The sequence below is a fragment of the Myxine glutinosa genome, chromosome 1 (assembly GCF_964187855.1).
Source record: "Myxine glutinosa chromosome 1, kmMyxGlut1.1, whole genome shotgun sequence".
In the NCBI taxonomy this organism is placed as follows: domain Eukaryota; kingdom Metazoa; phylum Chordata; class Myxini; order Myxiniformes; family Myxinidae; genus Myxine; species Myxine glutinosa.
In genome coordinates, this window is record NC_136261.1 from 236930500 (window position 1) to 236945953 (window position 15454).

A 15454-nucleotide genomic window follows, 5' to 3' on the forward strand; every position below is an offset into this window, starting at 1 on the left:
ATTGGAGGGAAGGCGCTTGAAGGTTCGGTGGACGGCGGGAAGCTACGAGGATCTGGTTGGTAGCGCGCCAGGACTGACGTCACAGGCCAGGTTACAAAAGGACGCGCTGCACGACATTTTGCCTCTAGGTTTCTTCTGGTCTCTGCGCTTCTCTTCTTCGTGCTGGAAGCTTCGCTCTTGGTGTTGAGTTGTGCTGGTCCTTCGCTTGTCGTTGCTCGTCCTTGGCTCTTGGCTTTTCGGCTTGAGAGGTCCTGGTGGTCGTTGGTTCACCATCTATGTGGTGCTCGGAGTGGTGCTGGGGCCTCGTGTGTGATCGACTCGGAGCTTGGAGCGGTGCCGGCCGCGCGGGGCCTTGCGAAGCATGCGAGCGAGGTGGATGGAGGGTTCCCTCACGCCGGAGCTTGGAGCCGGATGGGGACACGTTGGACGATGGACAGATGAGCTCGCACCACATTACACAAACCCACGACGAACGTGTTCTTTTGTTAATTCATTTTCCCCTGTCTCGTATTTGGAAGTCGGTGTGTGGGATCCCAATTTAGGATCATTATTTATTTACCATATCTTGTTCTCGTTCCTTGTTCTCGGGTTCGGGAATAAACGTGTTTCCTTTTGTACATTTTACCCCGGATTCCCGTTTTGAGTTAATTCCCCTGCAGGATCGGAGCTGCCGTCAGTTCACTCTCGGTAAGTGCCTGCCGCCTCTTCTCCTTCATTCTTTCTCCCGTACTTTTATAGCCGAATCCGTATTTGGTCGTCACCTCAGTTAAAGCCGTTCTGGTCATTTCTGGTTCTCGTTCTGGTTCTGGAGCCCTGGTGTTAACCTTGAGGGTATTCGCACGACAATATACAATACTCGGTCTTTAATGTAACGTATTGTCATTGGTGGTCAAAAGGTCACACGATGCCTCATTTTCTGCCAATTCCACTTAAATGTTTGCCTCTTACATGGAGGCATATGCTCCTATATCAACTTAATGTTGTTTATATTGTCGGATGACCTTAGTGCATTCAATACCATACTGTGTATCTTTATCTTAAATTGTTAATTTGTTACCTGAATTGAAAAGTGTGTAGGTCATGCATACAAGCATGTTAGGTAATGTACAAGGAAAACTGACAATTCTCATTTATTGTGTTTATTATCAATGGATGTCCTTGTATTCAGGCAGCTTTCATTAGCCAATCACAAGGCCATGGTGCTGGCTCTGGACTTGAGGGGAAATGTTAGGGTTAAATGCTAGATCAGGTCATTGAAAGGTTAAGAACATGCATGACACTATAACATGCTCGATCAGGTCATTGAAAGGACTAGGGCATGCCCGTACTATATCTATATCTAAAATTATATCCCCCCCTCTATTTACATGAAATGGTTTGGTTCATGAAATGTTTTGGTTCATTCGCAACGCCAAAGCGAACGGCGAACGCTTTACATGAAATGGTTTGGTTCATGAAATGTTTTGGTCCATTCGCAACGCCAAAGCGAACGGCGAACGGCTTGCGAGTACAGTGACAATCCCCCCGGGGTTTTAATTAGTTTTAAAACATCGTTTAACGCCAACATAGCGCCAACATAGTTTGCCGACGGGAAATAAATGAATACGCTCTCAAATGTGCCATCCGAGGCAGAGTGTGTTCGCCACGTTCGGCACACGCGATAGCTCGCTGCTCTCTGATTGGTTGAATCGTTTTTTGGACATAGCTCGGTAAGTAATTGTCCGATTAATATGAAACCTTGAAAAGGCACATCCTCGGGTCCCCAGCAATATACCTGGCAAGTTTCAAGTATATCGGACCCGTGGTTGTCGAGAAACAGCGGTCACAGACAAACAAACAAACGTACAAACAAACAAACACACAGAGATTACTGGAATTATAGATAGATTAGACCTTGCATGATATTATAACATGTTCGATCAGGTATTTGAAAGGATCAGAACATGCATGACATCAGAACATCAGAAAATCAGATCAGAACATCAGAACATGCATTTGCGATTGGTCATTCTCATCTTGGTCTGTGTAGACTGTCCGCTAAGTAGAGTCAAACTGACCTTGATCGGAAAGGGCCATGGCAGTAACATGAGTTGTCCTATTTCCATCTAGTGTCTCCATTTGTTCTGTACAAAGACACTCGAGTACATGTTAAAGACCATAACTGTGGCAAACAGTTCACACTTGGCCAGGATCTCATCAGCAAGACTTGCATCCATTGTCCCCACATCATCATCGGAAACATGGTGCCCCATTCTCTTGAGAATGGTGATGAGATGTTTTGATCTTGTCATGTGATGGATTCCCAGGCCAATATGCTTAGGCATCACGTTGGTGTGAGCATGTGAATGATGTACATAATCATGGCACAGCAGTCTCACTGTCAGAGTTATCCATCGCTGTTGAGGGCTGTTCTCTAGCTGTAGATAATACACTAGTTCCAAAACTGTTATATTTGTAGGCATAGTTGATGACATCTTGAAGATTTTGATTTTGTGCAGTCATTTGGTTGATGGAAACAAATGTCATCTCCAAAATGATTCTTCAGACTCGGTTTAACCCTTTGTCTAACAGTGTAACTTTCTGTTGTCACTCATTTCTCATGCAGTAAACCATTGTATCTGTTCAGAATGTCCACCGTGGGGAAATTTTTCATTTTTGAGGTTTGGTGAAATATCATCAGCTAATTCTCTGAAGGCTGTTTCTTTCTCACCTGCATTAAACTCAGCCAATTTCGGATTGGATTTGCGAATATATGAAGCAGGTGCTACAGCTGCTACCAGGTCATTAGTTTAGCTTGGGAATTCTTCCACAGAATCCTGCTCTCTTATGCACAGATTCATCCCATCTCGTCTTCAATTATCCTACCCATCTTCCCACCCACGGTACACTGAATCCTGTGGTAAGGCAGTTGCCTTGAAACAACTTGCCTTCTCTTCCTGGAAGGCCAATCCGACTGAAGGCAATCTCAGTGTATTCTAAAACGTCCGCAACAAGTGTGTGTCCACTCTCAGGAGAGCCAGAAAACAACACCTGTTCAACCTCAAGAATGAACTTTCAAACTTGTCTCCCTCCTCTAAAACCAGGTGGTGCCTTGTTTAGCCTGTCTCTGGTGTATGCTCCCCTTCCATACCTTCCCTCTCTTCAAATACACCACAGCCGACTCCTCTCACGAGGAGGCTGAATGCCTCAATTCTGTGTTTGCTCCTAAATTATGTGTCCGCCACCCCTCAAATTAATTCAGGCAGCAAAAGGAAAAGGGGATTATGACATGATGATCATTGATGCTGTCATTTAACATCAGGGGCGGTAGATATGGGAGACCAGTCCTGAAGAGAGATGGCTGCTTGCAGTCTGTAAGTGAAATACCATACTCACAGGTGTTGAGGCAGCTCTCTGTGAAAAGCGAGAGACATGTTGACTTTCACAACCATGTGATCAAATGAACCAATTGGAGCAGAGGACGAGCAGGAGACATTTGCAGGAAAGTTTGTCATCACCAATTCCAGAAGGGAGGATTTCCCATGGGAGAAATCTGGGTTGGAAGGTTCACGGATTGAGTCAGTCCCATGGAATCACAGAAGGCCTTTTCTGAAGTATCATGGCTGGTGAGAGAGGTACCAACACACAGCCAAGTTACAAGGTGACAAAACTGAAATCACCAGATATGAGGAAGAGAGAGTTGGGCTGAGTGTTTAAAAGTTTGTCCACGTGTTTGAGAAAGAGAGATGTAAATGGAGTCATCACTGTTTGGAGGAGGGAACAATACTCAGACGAATAAGAGGTGGGAGCAGAGGAGAAGATGCAGCCAGAGGTGCTCCTGGGGGTTGAGAGGTTTAAGATCAGTAAAAGGGCAGTGAGAAATTGAGTTATTGATGTAAAGTGCAAGTCCGCTGCCTGAGCGTGGTTCAGGCATATCAAATCAGAAGAGAGGAGACAATAACTGGGGAGAAACACTAAGGAGTCAAGGATGTCCTGTGGGAGGAAGGATTCTGTGAAACAGATGATGTCTGGTTTATCGGCAGTGACCTGGATCGAGAGATCTGTCAGGACAGAGCGGAGACCTCGGTTGTTTAGGGTCCGTACAGTTAGAGATAGCCGATAGGGGGAGGAGGCATTTGGAGGGTGTAGGATGGAGGGGCAGACATTGCAGTGGCAAGGTGAGACTTTGGGGGCGGTGGGATGAGGGGGAGGGTTTGAGTGTGTGGGGGAAGGTTTGAGTGTGGGGTGCAGGGGAAGGAAGGTATGTGTGTGTGTGTGGGATGTGGGGGAGGGTTTGAGTGTGTGGCGTGCGAGGAAAGGTTTTGGTGTGGGGAAGGTTTGTGTGTGGGGTGCAGGGGAAGGAAGGTATGTGTGTGTCGGTTGTGGGGAAGGATTGTGTGTGTGTACAGGGCATTGTTTGAGAGCGAGGTGTGAGGGGGAAGCATTTGGGAGCATGGTGAGGGGGAAGGATTGAGAGAGTGGGGTGAGGAGGGATGCAGAAAGGGTTGGGGCATGAAGCTTTGAGGGGTTGGGGTGGAGGTGTATGCTTTTACTAAATCCTAATTCCAAACTTTGTCAAATGGAGATAACGATCATGGGATCGAAGATAAGATCGCTTGTTGAAGGCATGGAGAAATGCAGAGCTGTATGAGCGGGAAGGGTTGGTGGACCAAGCCCCGAGCTGACAAACATCTCTGAAAAATAATCCTTGTGAAGAAGAAGAGACATATATCAGAGTGAAGAAGAACACGTGTAGCATTTATGAAAGAGATACATGGGTTGAAATGCATTTCCAAATGATTTTAAATGCTTTTAAAGGAAGAAGAAGCATTTATATTTGATATAGATTCAGGTTTTCACCAGTAAACCTGGTCATGCTTCAGTAAATGACTGAATACTGGAAGTATTCAAATATAATATTTTAAGAATTCCTTGATGACAGAGTGTTTAAAATTTGAGAACTCTGTACAAAGCAATTCACATTCGTTTAACCCATACTCCCTATTTTACACCTGTCACAACATGTGTGCTGGCTTATGTACATAACGGTCTGTAGCTAGAGCATATCGCAAACGATCTGGCTTTACTCCAGAAGGTCAAAGCTACTCTAATATCAAATAGCCACATTTTTATACTCGCATCGTTGCTCCCACGCTCCCTCCGGGTGGGAATGCCCGTCTCGGCCCACCTTCAGTGGACAATTCAAAGTGGTGATATTTCCACAAAGTGATACTTTCTTTTGGGACACACTGCAGTACACTTGAAAAAAAATTGGGATATACTGTAACCATATTTGGCCTTGCTCGGCAATACTGTAATCTTATGGTGCTATAAAATCCAATAAAAATGGAATTATCTAAAAAGTGATGTTTTCTGGGAAACACTGAAGACCTAAAAAAAGATTTTCGGGACATACTACAACCATATTTTGCATTGCTGGGCAATACTGTAATGTTTTTAGCCGCGTCGCAGACGCTGCTCATAGAGTGCCCTCTGCTGTTGTTGTTGTTGTTCTTCTTGTTCTTCTGGTTCTTGCAGAGAAGACAAAACCTCAAAGCTCCACCCATTCTGGGAACCATAGCTCCACCCATTCTGGGAGAGCCTTCATATAAACAAATATCCACCATTTTATTAACTCGCATAGCTTTGAGGCCTGTTTTGTAGGCCCGTGGTGTCTTCCTCTCACACAGTTTTCTTTCAAATCAAATTCGATATATCATTTCATTTTTCACAGTCGCCAACATAGTTTTAGACTCGGTTGAGAAAAAAAACGGGAAGAAAATCCGATGAAAGTTGCCCTTTATAGAACGAAATGAATTCTCAAAGGCCTGTAACTTCAAGTCCATTGAGATATATTTTTTTTAAATCGCGGCATGGTCAGTCATACACCGCCCGAAATAAGAGACGGGAAAATGCCGAGATATATATATTTTGTTTAAATCGCGGCATGGTCAGTCATACACTGCCCGAAATAACAGACGGGAAAATGCCGAGATATATTAAAAATTCGTCCATTTGATGACAATCGTCACGATGAAATATTTAATTTATACGTCGTCACAATAATGTGGAGAGAGGAGCATAGCTTCGTTCACGTGTCGCCACACATGGGAAATTGCCGAGATATATATTTTTTAAATCGCGGCATGGTCAGTCATACACCGCCTGAAATAACAGACGGGAAAATGCCGAGATATATTAAAAATTCGTCGCCACACACGGGAAATTGCCGAGATATATTTTCACTTTGCACAAAAATAACATCAAGTAATCGAATCAATAGGAATGTCCTGTGCCTATAACATCGACGTTATAGGCACAGCTGCATCTAGGCATTGTGTAACATCGACGCGGCTTTTGTTTTGATTAAAACTTTTTGTACTTGTTGTGTTATAAATTGCAAAAAAAATACAATTTTCCAAAAAAGTGATATGCTTTCTGGGACACGCTACACCTAAAAATGATCTTTGGGACATGTTGTAATCATCTTTCACCTTGCTGGACAACACTAGGAAAACACTCACCTGAAAGTACGAAGGTTGGGTTAGATAGAGTTAATGAGTGTAGAAAAGATCAGGTGTTTGGATGTCGTGGGAGGGTGGTAACCCGGCGGATAACAGGATATGGTGGTGGAGCACCTGCTTTAAGCCCTGATTGGAAGAGTGGGATTGAAAAGCCTCAGGATGGCAGTTCCAGCACAAACGGTGGGTAAAAGGAACCAAAGAGTGGAGGTGAGAAGTAAGACTGTATTTTGGAATTTTAGCCAGAAGAAAGTCACTGGAATAATGCAGGCATCTTGCGAGGTTTGTGAGGGTCAGAGGACCGAGAGAGCTTAAAGAGATATACAGGAGGAGAAGTGGTAATAAAAACAGGGGCCACTGACCTGCCTGTAATGTGAGAGCAACAGGCCTCGACATCGGCCTCATTACAGGAAATTCAAACAATTATGAGAGCTTTACATTCCACAGGATTAGATGAAAGACAGAGTTAATACTGGGCACCAGCCCTCACGGGAGAGCAGTACTCCATAGAGTACAGACAAAGTTAATGTGTGCTGTGAGTAGTTCTGATTTATTTTGCTTATGGCCTATGATCCATTTGACCTGGCCTGGCTTTGCTTCTAGAATACAAGCGTAATATACAGTAGCTTAAAATAAATTTCAGTGTTATTGCTTAGAATAGAAAGTTTAGTTTTAAGCATTATGTATTAGTATATACTGTTACGGTTTTACGAGCCGACACTTCCAGCAATGGCACACAACATATGCATTGCCTTCAGAAAGTATTCACACCCCTTGAAGTTTTTCACATTTTGTTGTGTTACAGCCCGAATTTAAAATGGATTAAATGGATATTTTTTTCTTGTCACTGATCTACACATAATAACCCATAATGTCAAAGGGGAATTTTTGGTTTTTCGAAATTTTTACGAAATAATTAAAAATGAAATACAGAAATATCTAATTTACATATATATTCAACCACCTGAATCAATACTTCGTTGAATCGCCTTTGGCAACGATTACAGCTTCGAGTCTTCTTGGATATGTCTGTATCAGCTTTGCACATCTAGATTTGTGGACTTTCTCCCATTCTTGCTTGCAGATTTGCTCAAGCTCTGTCAACTTGGATGAGGTGCGTCGGTGCAATCTTCAAGTCTTTCCACAGATTCTCAATGGGATTCAAGTCTCCGCTTTGCTGGTCCACTCAAGGACTTTTGCATTCTTGTCCTGAATTCCAGTGTTGCTTTGGCTGTGTGTTTGGGGTCATTCTTCTGTTGGAACATAAATCTTCGCCGCAGTTCAAGATCTTTTGTACTTTGAAGCAGGTTCTCCTCAAGGAATTGCCTGCATTTGGCTCCATTCATTGCTCCAACAATCCTTACAAGTATCCCAGTCCCTGCCACTGAAATGCATTACCATAGCATGATGCTGCCACTACCATGCTTCACAATCATGATGGTGGTAGATGGGTTATGAGCTGTGCTCGGATTTCATCAGATTTAGCGCTTTGCATTCAGGCCAAAAAGTTAAATTTTCATCTCATCAGACCACAGAATCTTTTGCCTCCTGCTCTCAGAGTTTTTCACGTGCCTTTTTGCAAATTCCAGGTGTGCTGTCATGTGCCATTATCTCAGGAGTGGCTTCTCTATAGCCATTCTCACATAAAGCCTCGATTTGTGAAGGGCTGCAAAGACTGTTGTCCTTCCGGCAGGTTCTCCCATCTCAGTCAAGGAATTCTGTAGTTCTGTCAGAGTGGTTATTGGGTTCGTAGTCACCTCCCTGACGAAGGTCCTTCCTGCCTGGTTGCTCAGTTTGGTCAGACAACCAGCTCTAGGAAGAGTCTGGGTAGTTCCATATTCTTTTCATTTTCTAATGATGGAGCTCACTGTGCTCTTGGGAACTTTCAACACTCTAGAAATTGTTTTATACCCTTCCCCAGATTTATGCCTCCTCACAATTTATTATATCTCGGAGTTCTACGGACAGTTCCTTAGACTTCATGGTAGAGTTTCTGCTGACATGCGCTGTCAACTGTGGGACCTTATATAGAAAGGTGTGTTTCTTTCTAAATCATGTTCAATTGATTGAATTGGCCACGGGTGGATTCCAATCAAGTTGCAGAGACTTCTCAAGGGTGATCAAAGGAAATTGAATGTGCATGACCTCAATTTTGAGTGTCATAGCAAAGGGGTTGAATACTTATTTACTCAAAGCATTTCAGCTTTTCATTTTTAATTATTCAAAAAAAATAATAGCACTTTGACATTATGGGGTATTATGTGTAGATCAGTGACAAAAAACCACTTGACCACTGCAACGCTTCAACCATCTGCCTGCGCCTCACTGCTGCAACCAATATCTCGAGCGGCACAAAGATGCCATTTCTCCCGTGCTCATGGTACCATCACCAACAAGACCAACTGCCGGTTAGTGCAAACCTGTGCTAACCTTCCCATTGTACCATACTGTCAGTAACGACCCTCCAGTTGCCCACCATGCCATTTGGAGTCTTGTTGGACGCTCAGGCAGGGAATGAGGATTTCTTTTTCTTCTTTGTATGCAAGATCGAGGCTCGTGAAAAAGCCAACATTAATCACACAAAAAGTCAAACCGACACATAAAACACAAAATAAGGGGAGCGGTAGACAAGATGGGGAGAGAGGGGGAAGGACACAAACAACATTTGAGAGCAGGGACATTGAAAGAACTGTGGGAGGGAGAGGGCTTGGGGGGAGGTGGGAGAGGTATAAAACATATGGACCCTGCAAGGACTTCCAGGAAAGAAGTTGGAATTTCAAAAAATTGGATCTGGGGTGAATTAGCGGGGGTAGAAAAGATCAAGGTTTTGGATGGGGGAAGATAAGAGATGGTGGTGAACAGCTGTTTTAAAGACCTGGAGGGAGGAGTGGGATTGAAGGGTGTGGGGAGTTTGTTCCAGAGGCGGGAGAAAAGGGGAATTAAAGAGTGAAGGTGAGCAGAGAGCCTAGATTTTGGCAGTTTAACCATAAGAGGGTTGCTGGCAGATCTTGTGCGACCTGTAGGAATATTTGGGGGACAGAGCAAAGAGAGAGCTGGGGGAGCAAGGCTGGAGAGGAGTCGGTAGAAGACAGAAAGACCACCGACCTGCCTGCGGTGAGTGAGTGAAAGGCCCTCGGAGTTAGCTTCATCGTAGGAGTTTCCAATGATTCTGAAAGCTTTGGTTTCAACAGCGTGAAGCCGAGCTAGGTGTGAGGCAGGAGCACCGGCCCAGAGGGGGGAACAGTATTCCATTGAGCTGCGGATGAAAGCCTTGTATATGGTGAGGAGCTCAGGTGTGCCAAGGAAGGACTTCGCACGATGTAGGATGCCCAGTCGGCGACTGGCTTTGGAGGCCAGCTTGGAAATGTGGTTTTCCCAAGAAAGATCATGGCAGATGGTGAGACCCAAAAGCTTGAGCAACAGAACCTCTGGGAGAGGATTGTTGAGAAAGTAGATGGGAGGGTTTTCCAGTCAGTCTTTTCGGAGAGACATAGTAAGAGTGTGAGATTTGTCAGGATTGAAAGACATGTTCCACTTGTTTGACCAGTCTGTGATTTTGTCCAGGTCTGCAGAGAGTGAGGAGGCTGCAGACTGCCGATCTGAGGGATGAGGAATGGAGCGGCAGAGAGTGGAGTCATCAGCAAAGATATAGAGAGGATTTTCCAGAGAGTCGGAGAGATCATTGATGAAGAACAGAAAAAGCGCAGGGCCCAGATCAAAAGCACAGGGCCCAGAGGAATGATGCACTCCACCCAATGTTAAGTTTGGAGTTCAGGGCCTGCAAACCTGCAGCATTCAACCTGCGAGAGGAGCGCCGGAGCGAGCTGGGCAAACAGTCAATCAAAGAGAGCACAGCTCAACCAAAGAGAGCCCAGCAATATTACTCCCCATTACCCTTTCCCCAGTGCAAGGAAATGACGGACTTATCAGTCCTCACAGGGTGAGCCAATAGGTCGTACAAGCCTCTCCCTGCTCTTTCTTTCTGAATCCTTTCTACCTTTCCTTCAGGTGCGAGTATGATTTGGTGCCAACGTTATGTTTGCTTCAGACATTTGCTAAAACTACCGACGGGATTATTTAGACGGGTCGGATTTGCACTGTGTCTCTTTGCTTTGTACATTGTCCCACCACACAAATTTCTCTTTTGTTGTCCTTTGTCGCACCACATGAATAAATGTCTTTGCCCTGCTGTACTTTGTGAATAAACCTTGATTGTATGAATGTGACACATACCTTTCCTCACCCCCTTTGGTAAATAATAAACCCCCCTACACATGTTCTTCCAATCTGCCTGTGATGTTTTATTTCCCCCATTGGTGTAGCATAGTCTGCACTATTGTTAGCCGGGATGTTCTTCCCCAACTATTTGGTTCCACCATGCAGCCGGTACGTAATGGGCAGTTTGATTGGCTGCACTTAATTAAATAAGATAAAGATCAGTATATATCGAAGGCATGATCCCTGATTAGATAAGCCACATCACCCCAGGTAAACGGTGTCAGACGGAGGACCTTGGGATGTTTGGTCAACTAATTGGCATTCGTGATTGATTAGAAACCTGCTGGACCATGGAGTTATCTGAGACTGGTGGCTTCAGGATCGGAGGTTAAGAGGAACCCAAGGAGTCTTCCATCATGGTGAACACCGAACCCTGCGTCCATAACAATACCAAGGAGCATTGGCGAATTTCTTACAAAATTAGCCAAACTAGATGTAAAAGGTAATTAAGCTTTAGACTTTGGAAGAACATGAGGGAAAATGAGGAAGAAGACAAAGTTTGTTGGAGGTTTGAAGGTGCCCATTAAAGCATAAATCATTAAATAGAGAGACTGTGCATCTGCAGCATATAAATAAGGGCTTTTTATATACAGTATCAAGGCTCATGGAGGAGCTACAACACAGAACGAGTGAGGATGTAATGGAAGGAAAAGAACAGCAGAAGAAGAGGCTGGGGGCACTCTGAGAGCAGGGTCGATGGACAAAATAGAGGGACACTTGCAGAAATAAGGGATGAGGGCAACGGGAGGATACAAGGTGTGTGCCACAATGGATACAGCCACAAAATTTCAATCATAGATGTGGAAGGAAAAAGAGCAAACTCAGAAAGAGGAGGGCTTGGGGAGGGTTAATGCGGTTGAAAATATCATGGTTGTGGACGGTGGATGATCTGAGATTGTGGTGAAAAGCTGTCCTGAAGCCCTGAAAGAAAGAATGAGATTGAAGAGGTTGAGGAAGTTGATTCCATAGGTGGGGGGAGGAAACGAATGAGTGCAGGTGAGTGATGAGTCCTCGTGAATCCTGTAAAAACATTGGGGGTAGATGAGGGGACAGAGCAAGGAAAGGGCATGAGTGTTTGATTCCTTTTTTGCTTTATGGATTGGGTGTGTGACCAAGGGAAGATGTTCACTGCTCTTAACAATGCTGCAGTCTGTGCAATTGGGAAACAAAGACTCCTGTCTCGGCATTTAATATTCAGTTATATGGTAAACCCATGAGGTTTATCAGTGGACCACTCCGATACTAGAATTATAATTAATACTTACACTTTACTAAAACATTCGATCTCAATTTATAATTTATTCATTCTGTAAATCTTTTGCAAAAAAGGAATAATTATACTGCACTGTATTATATTGCCTTAACTATCATAATATAAATCCCTGGGGTTGGGCTAGTGGCTAGGGTGCCAGCTTAGGATCCCAGGATACCTGGGTTTGAATCCCGGTCGATCGCTGAATTAACGCCAGGGGGGTTGACTCAGCCTGTCTATACCTTCTGAGGTTGGCTAATTGAGTACCAGTTCACTGGTAATTCCCTGCTTGTCGTAAAAGGCGACAAAAAGGGTTGGCGGCAGGAAGGGCATCCGGCTGCAAAACATTGCTTCAAAAAGGGGACCGAAAAACAACAACAACCACGGTCCCCGAAAAAGGCCAACCCCTGCTTGCGGGGAAAAAATGGCCTCTAAAGGTTGTTTTTTTTATCATAATATAATCAGAAAAGCACTGGCTGTGAAAACCTTGGCCTGCCAATAAGGTCAAACTGAGGATAACAATTGGAAAGGAATTCAAAAGATTGGTAAGCCTCCAAACAGAAAAATTGATTAAAACTCACGTAGCAATTTAAAAGAAACACAAGCATAAATTTGTCATTTCCAACAGCAATTTCTTTTTATCATCAATACAAAGGAGTCAGGAAAGAGAGACGTGTAATTTGGGGTAATTGAAATATCAAAACACTTACAATCTCAATGCAAATCAAAAGCAAGGAGAAATCCGTGCTTGCAAGGGTAAGGAATGGAAAGGGAAGAAAAGACGCCGCCATCAAAATAAATCAAATTGAAGGCATCTGCGTCCTTTTGTGCCATCTTCAATGACAACGCAGGATGCCGAATGGACAGCCTTTTCTTATATTATAGCAGGTACACCCACCCTACAGGTGGGACTTCTCCCTTCTTGGCCACTACAATGGAGAAATAGCCAAAATAATAACACCGATGAGAATCCGAAAAATCAATCAAAAATAAAAATCGAATTTTTTAAAAATCGTTTTGTAAAACATTTCGCAAAAAAAGCTAAGTAGGGAGCCTCTAAGTATATCCTGAAATTTTCGTATTGATCAGCCAAAGGGTCTCAGAATAGTTACTGGACATACAGACATAACCCTCTGTTTTATATAAGACTCGACGGGTGATATTCTGATGCATGTCTTTATTTGGGAGGTGTATAGGCAACTGACAGCTCCCTCAATCACTCCCGAAAATAAAAATAAATAACCCTGATTACGTGCATGAAGCAAAAACATAACTACTGCTTCTAATTCAAAGCACCTCACTGCACTGGAAAACATGGGGAAAGGAATATTGTACTGTAAAGGGTGGGGACTTGTAATACCCTCTCCTACCTGTAGGCGGTGCTACATAATACACATTTGCATAGAGAATTGCGGCCCTCTGCTTCCCTTCCCCCTCCCCAAAAACGACCGGCAAATATAAAAACACCCCTCCACACTAATTGGGGATATGTTGATCCCATGTAGTAAAAGTCAAGATGTAATTGGGTCAGAACTGTAGGATGAATAGCTTGACAAACAAACAAACACTCAAAAAAACACTGGTCTGTGAATTATAGTAAGGCTTAGAATAATAAATACATAGATGGGAATCATCTGCTCTTGCAAAAAGGAGATCCCACACAACGTTATTCTTCATCAGCTTCATGCACTCTATGAAAAACCTCCTCAATTAAAAAGCAGTCTTATATGAACAACACAGACTGTAAAATTATGAAACTTTAGCCATCTTTGTGAATAGTTCTCATTTTCCATATTCAAGTATTGATGCATCAAAAAAAAGAAACCTAAACATCCAAGCGCAGTTGAACAAAGTTATACAAGGAATCTTAATCGACGAGTATGAAGAGGACATTGGCCAAATTTCCCTGTGTAATCCACATCACACACATGATCATCTATAATAATAAAAGGCAGTGTGTGTGTGTGTGTGTGTGTGTGTGTGTGTGTGTGTGTGTGTGTGTGTGTGTGTGTGTATGTCTCCTCCAAAACTCCAAAACCATGAAATCTGGCAGCCCCAAACTTTGCATGCATACTTCTCCACCTCCAAGGGAATGTATAAATGAAAAATGAGTGTTTGTGTGTGTTAAAACACCCTTTTTGAAGATGATTAACGAGGTGCACATACCCAAAAAACAAAAAGCCTTACCAAAATGGTGGTCTGCCACCTTATTCATCCCATTGTCAAATACCTTGGTTATGAAGCCACCATTTTGTTTCAGCCTACTGAGATTGTTTACCCACTAACAGGGAATGTGAGCTGGGTTTAAACTGTCATGAGACAGGTTTCATGTGTCGTAGCTGCAGATATGGGTGGATATTTGGAAAAACAAAAGTGTCCAGAGAAGAACAAGCATTCTGAGTATTGCGCTGCAATACATGTCCCCTACCGGATGTACCAAGTTTGAAATCATTAGCATTAAGAGTTTAGAAAAAAAGTCCGGAAAACTATTCTTTGCGTGACGGACGGACAGACTGACAGACTGACAGACTGACAGACAGAGGGACGGAGTGCAAACCTATAGTCCCCTCCGGTGTACACCGGTAGGGGACTAATAAGCCTGCAAGGTCGCTCCGTGGAGCAGCCTGCACGTATTGCACTGTGTGAATTATATAATTACCAACTCACGGTCTGAGGTAACTCGGCTAAAAATTATCCGATTTGCACCAAATAAAGTTCATGAATGGTTGCACAGACCCCTACTTCTCACTAAAAGGGGGAAAAAGAATGTAAATCGGAGTTAAAATAAGCCTGCAAGGTCGCTCCGTGGAGCAGCCTGCACGTATTGCACTATGTGTGAATTATATAATTACCAACTCACGGTCTGAGGTAACTCGGCTAAAAATTATTCAATTTGCACCAAATAAAGATTATGAATGGTTGCACAGATCCCTACTTCTCACTAAAAGTGGAAGCAGAATGTAAATTGGAGTTAAAACAAGGAATATTAACAGCTTTGACTTACCGCACTCCAAATTATAGTCCGGAAAACTGTTGGGGAAATTAACAAAGTTCAAAGTGCCATAACTTTGTCAAAAATGATCGAAACGTCGTGAAGTTCGAACTTGATCTGTAACTTATCATGAGGAAACCATCTACCAAGTTTGAAATCATTAGCCTTAACAGTTTAGAAAAATAGTCCGGAAAATTGTTCTTTGCGTGACGGACTGACAGCCTGACAGACTGACAGACTGACAGACGGACAGACGGACAGACGGACAGACTGACAGACTGACAGACTGACAGACGGAGGGACGGAGTGCAAACCTATAGTCCCCTCCGGTGTACACCGGTAGGGGACTAATAAGGTAAGTCTTCTGTTTGTAGCACTTATGGTGTTTGATTAATTAACGTTTTCAAATATGGTGATTGGCGTCGCACCTAG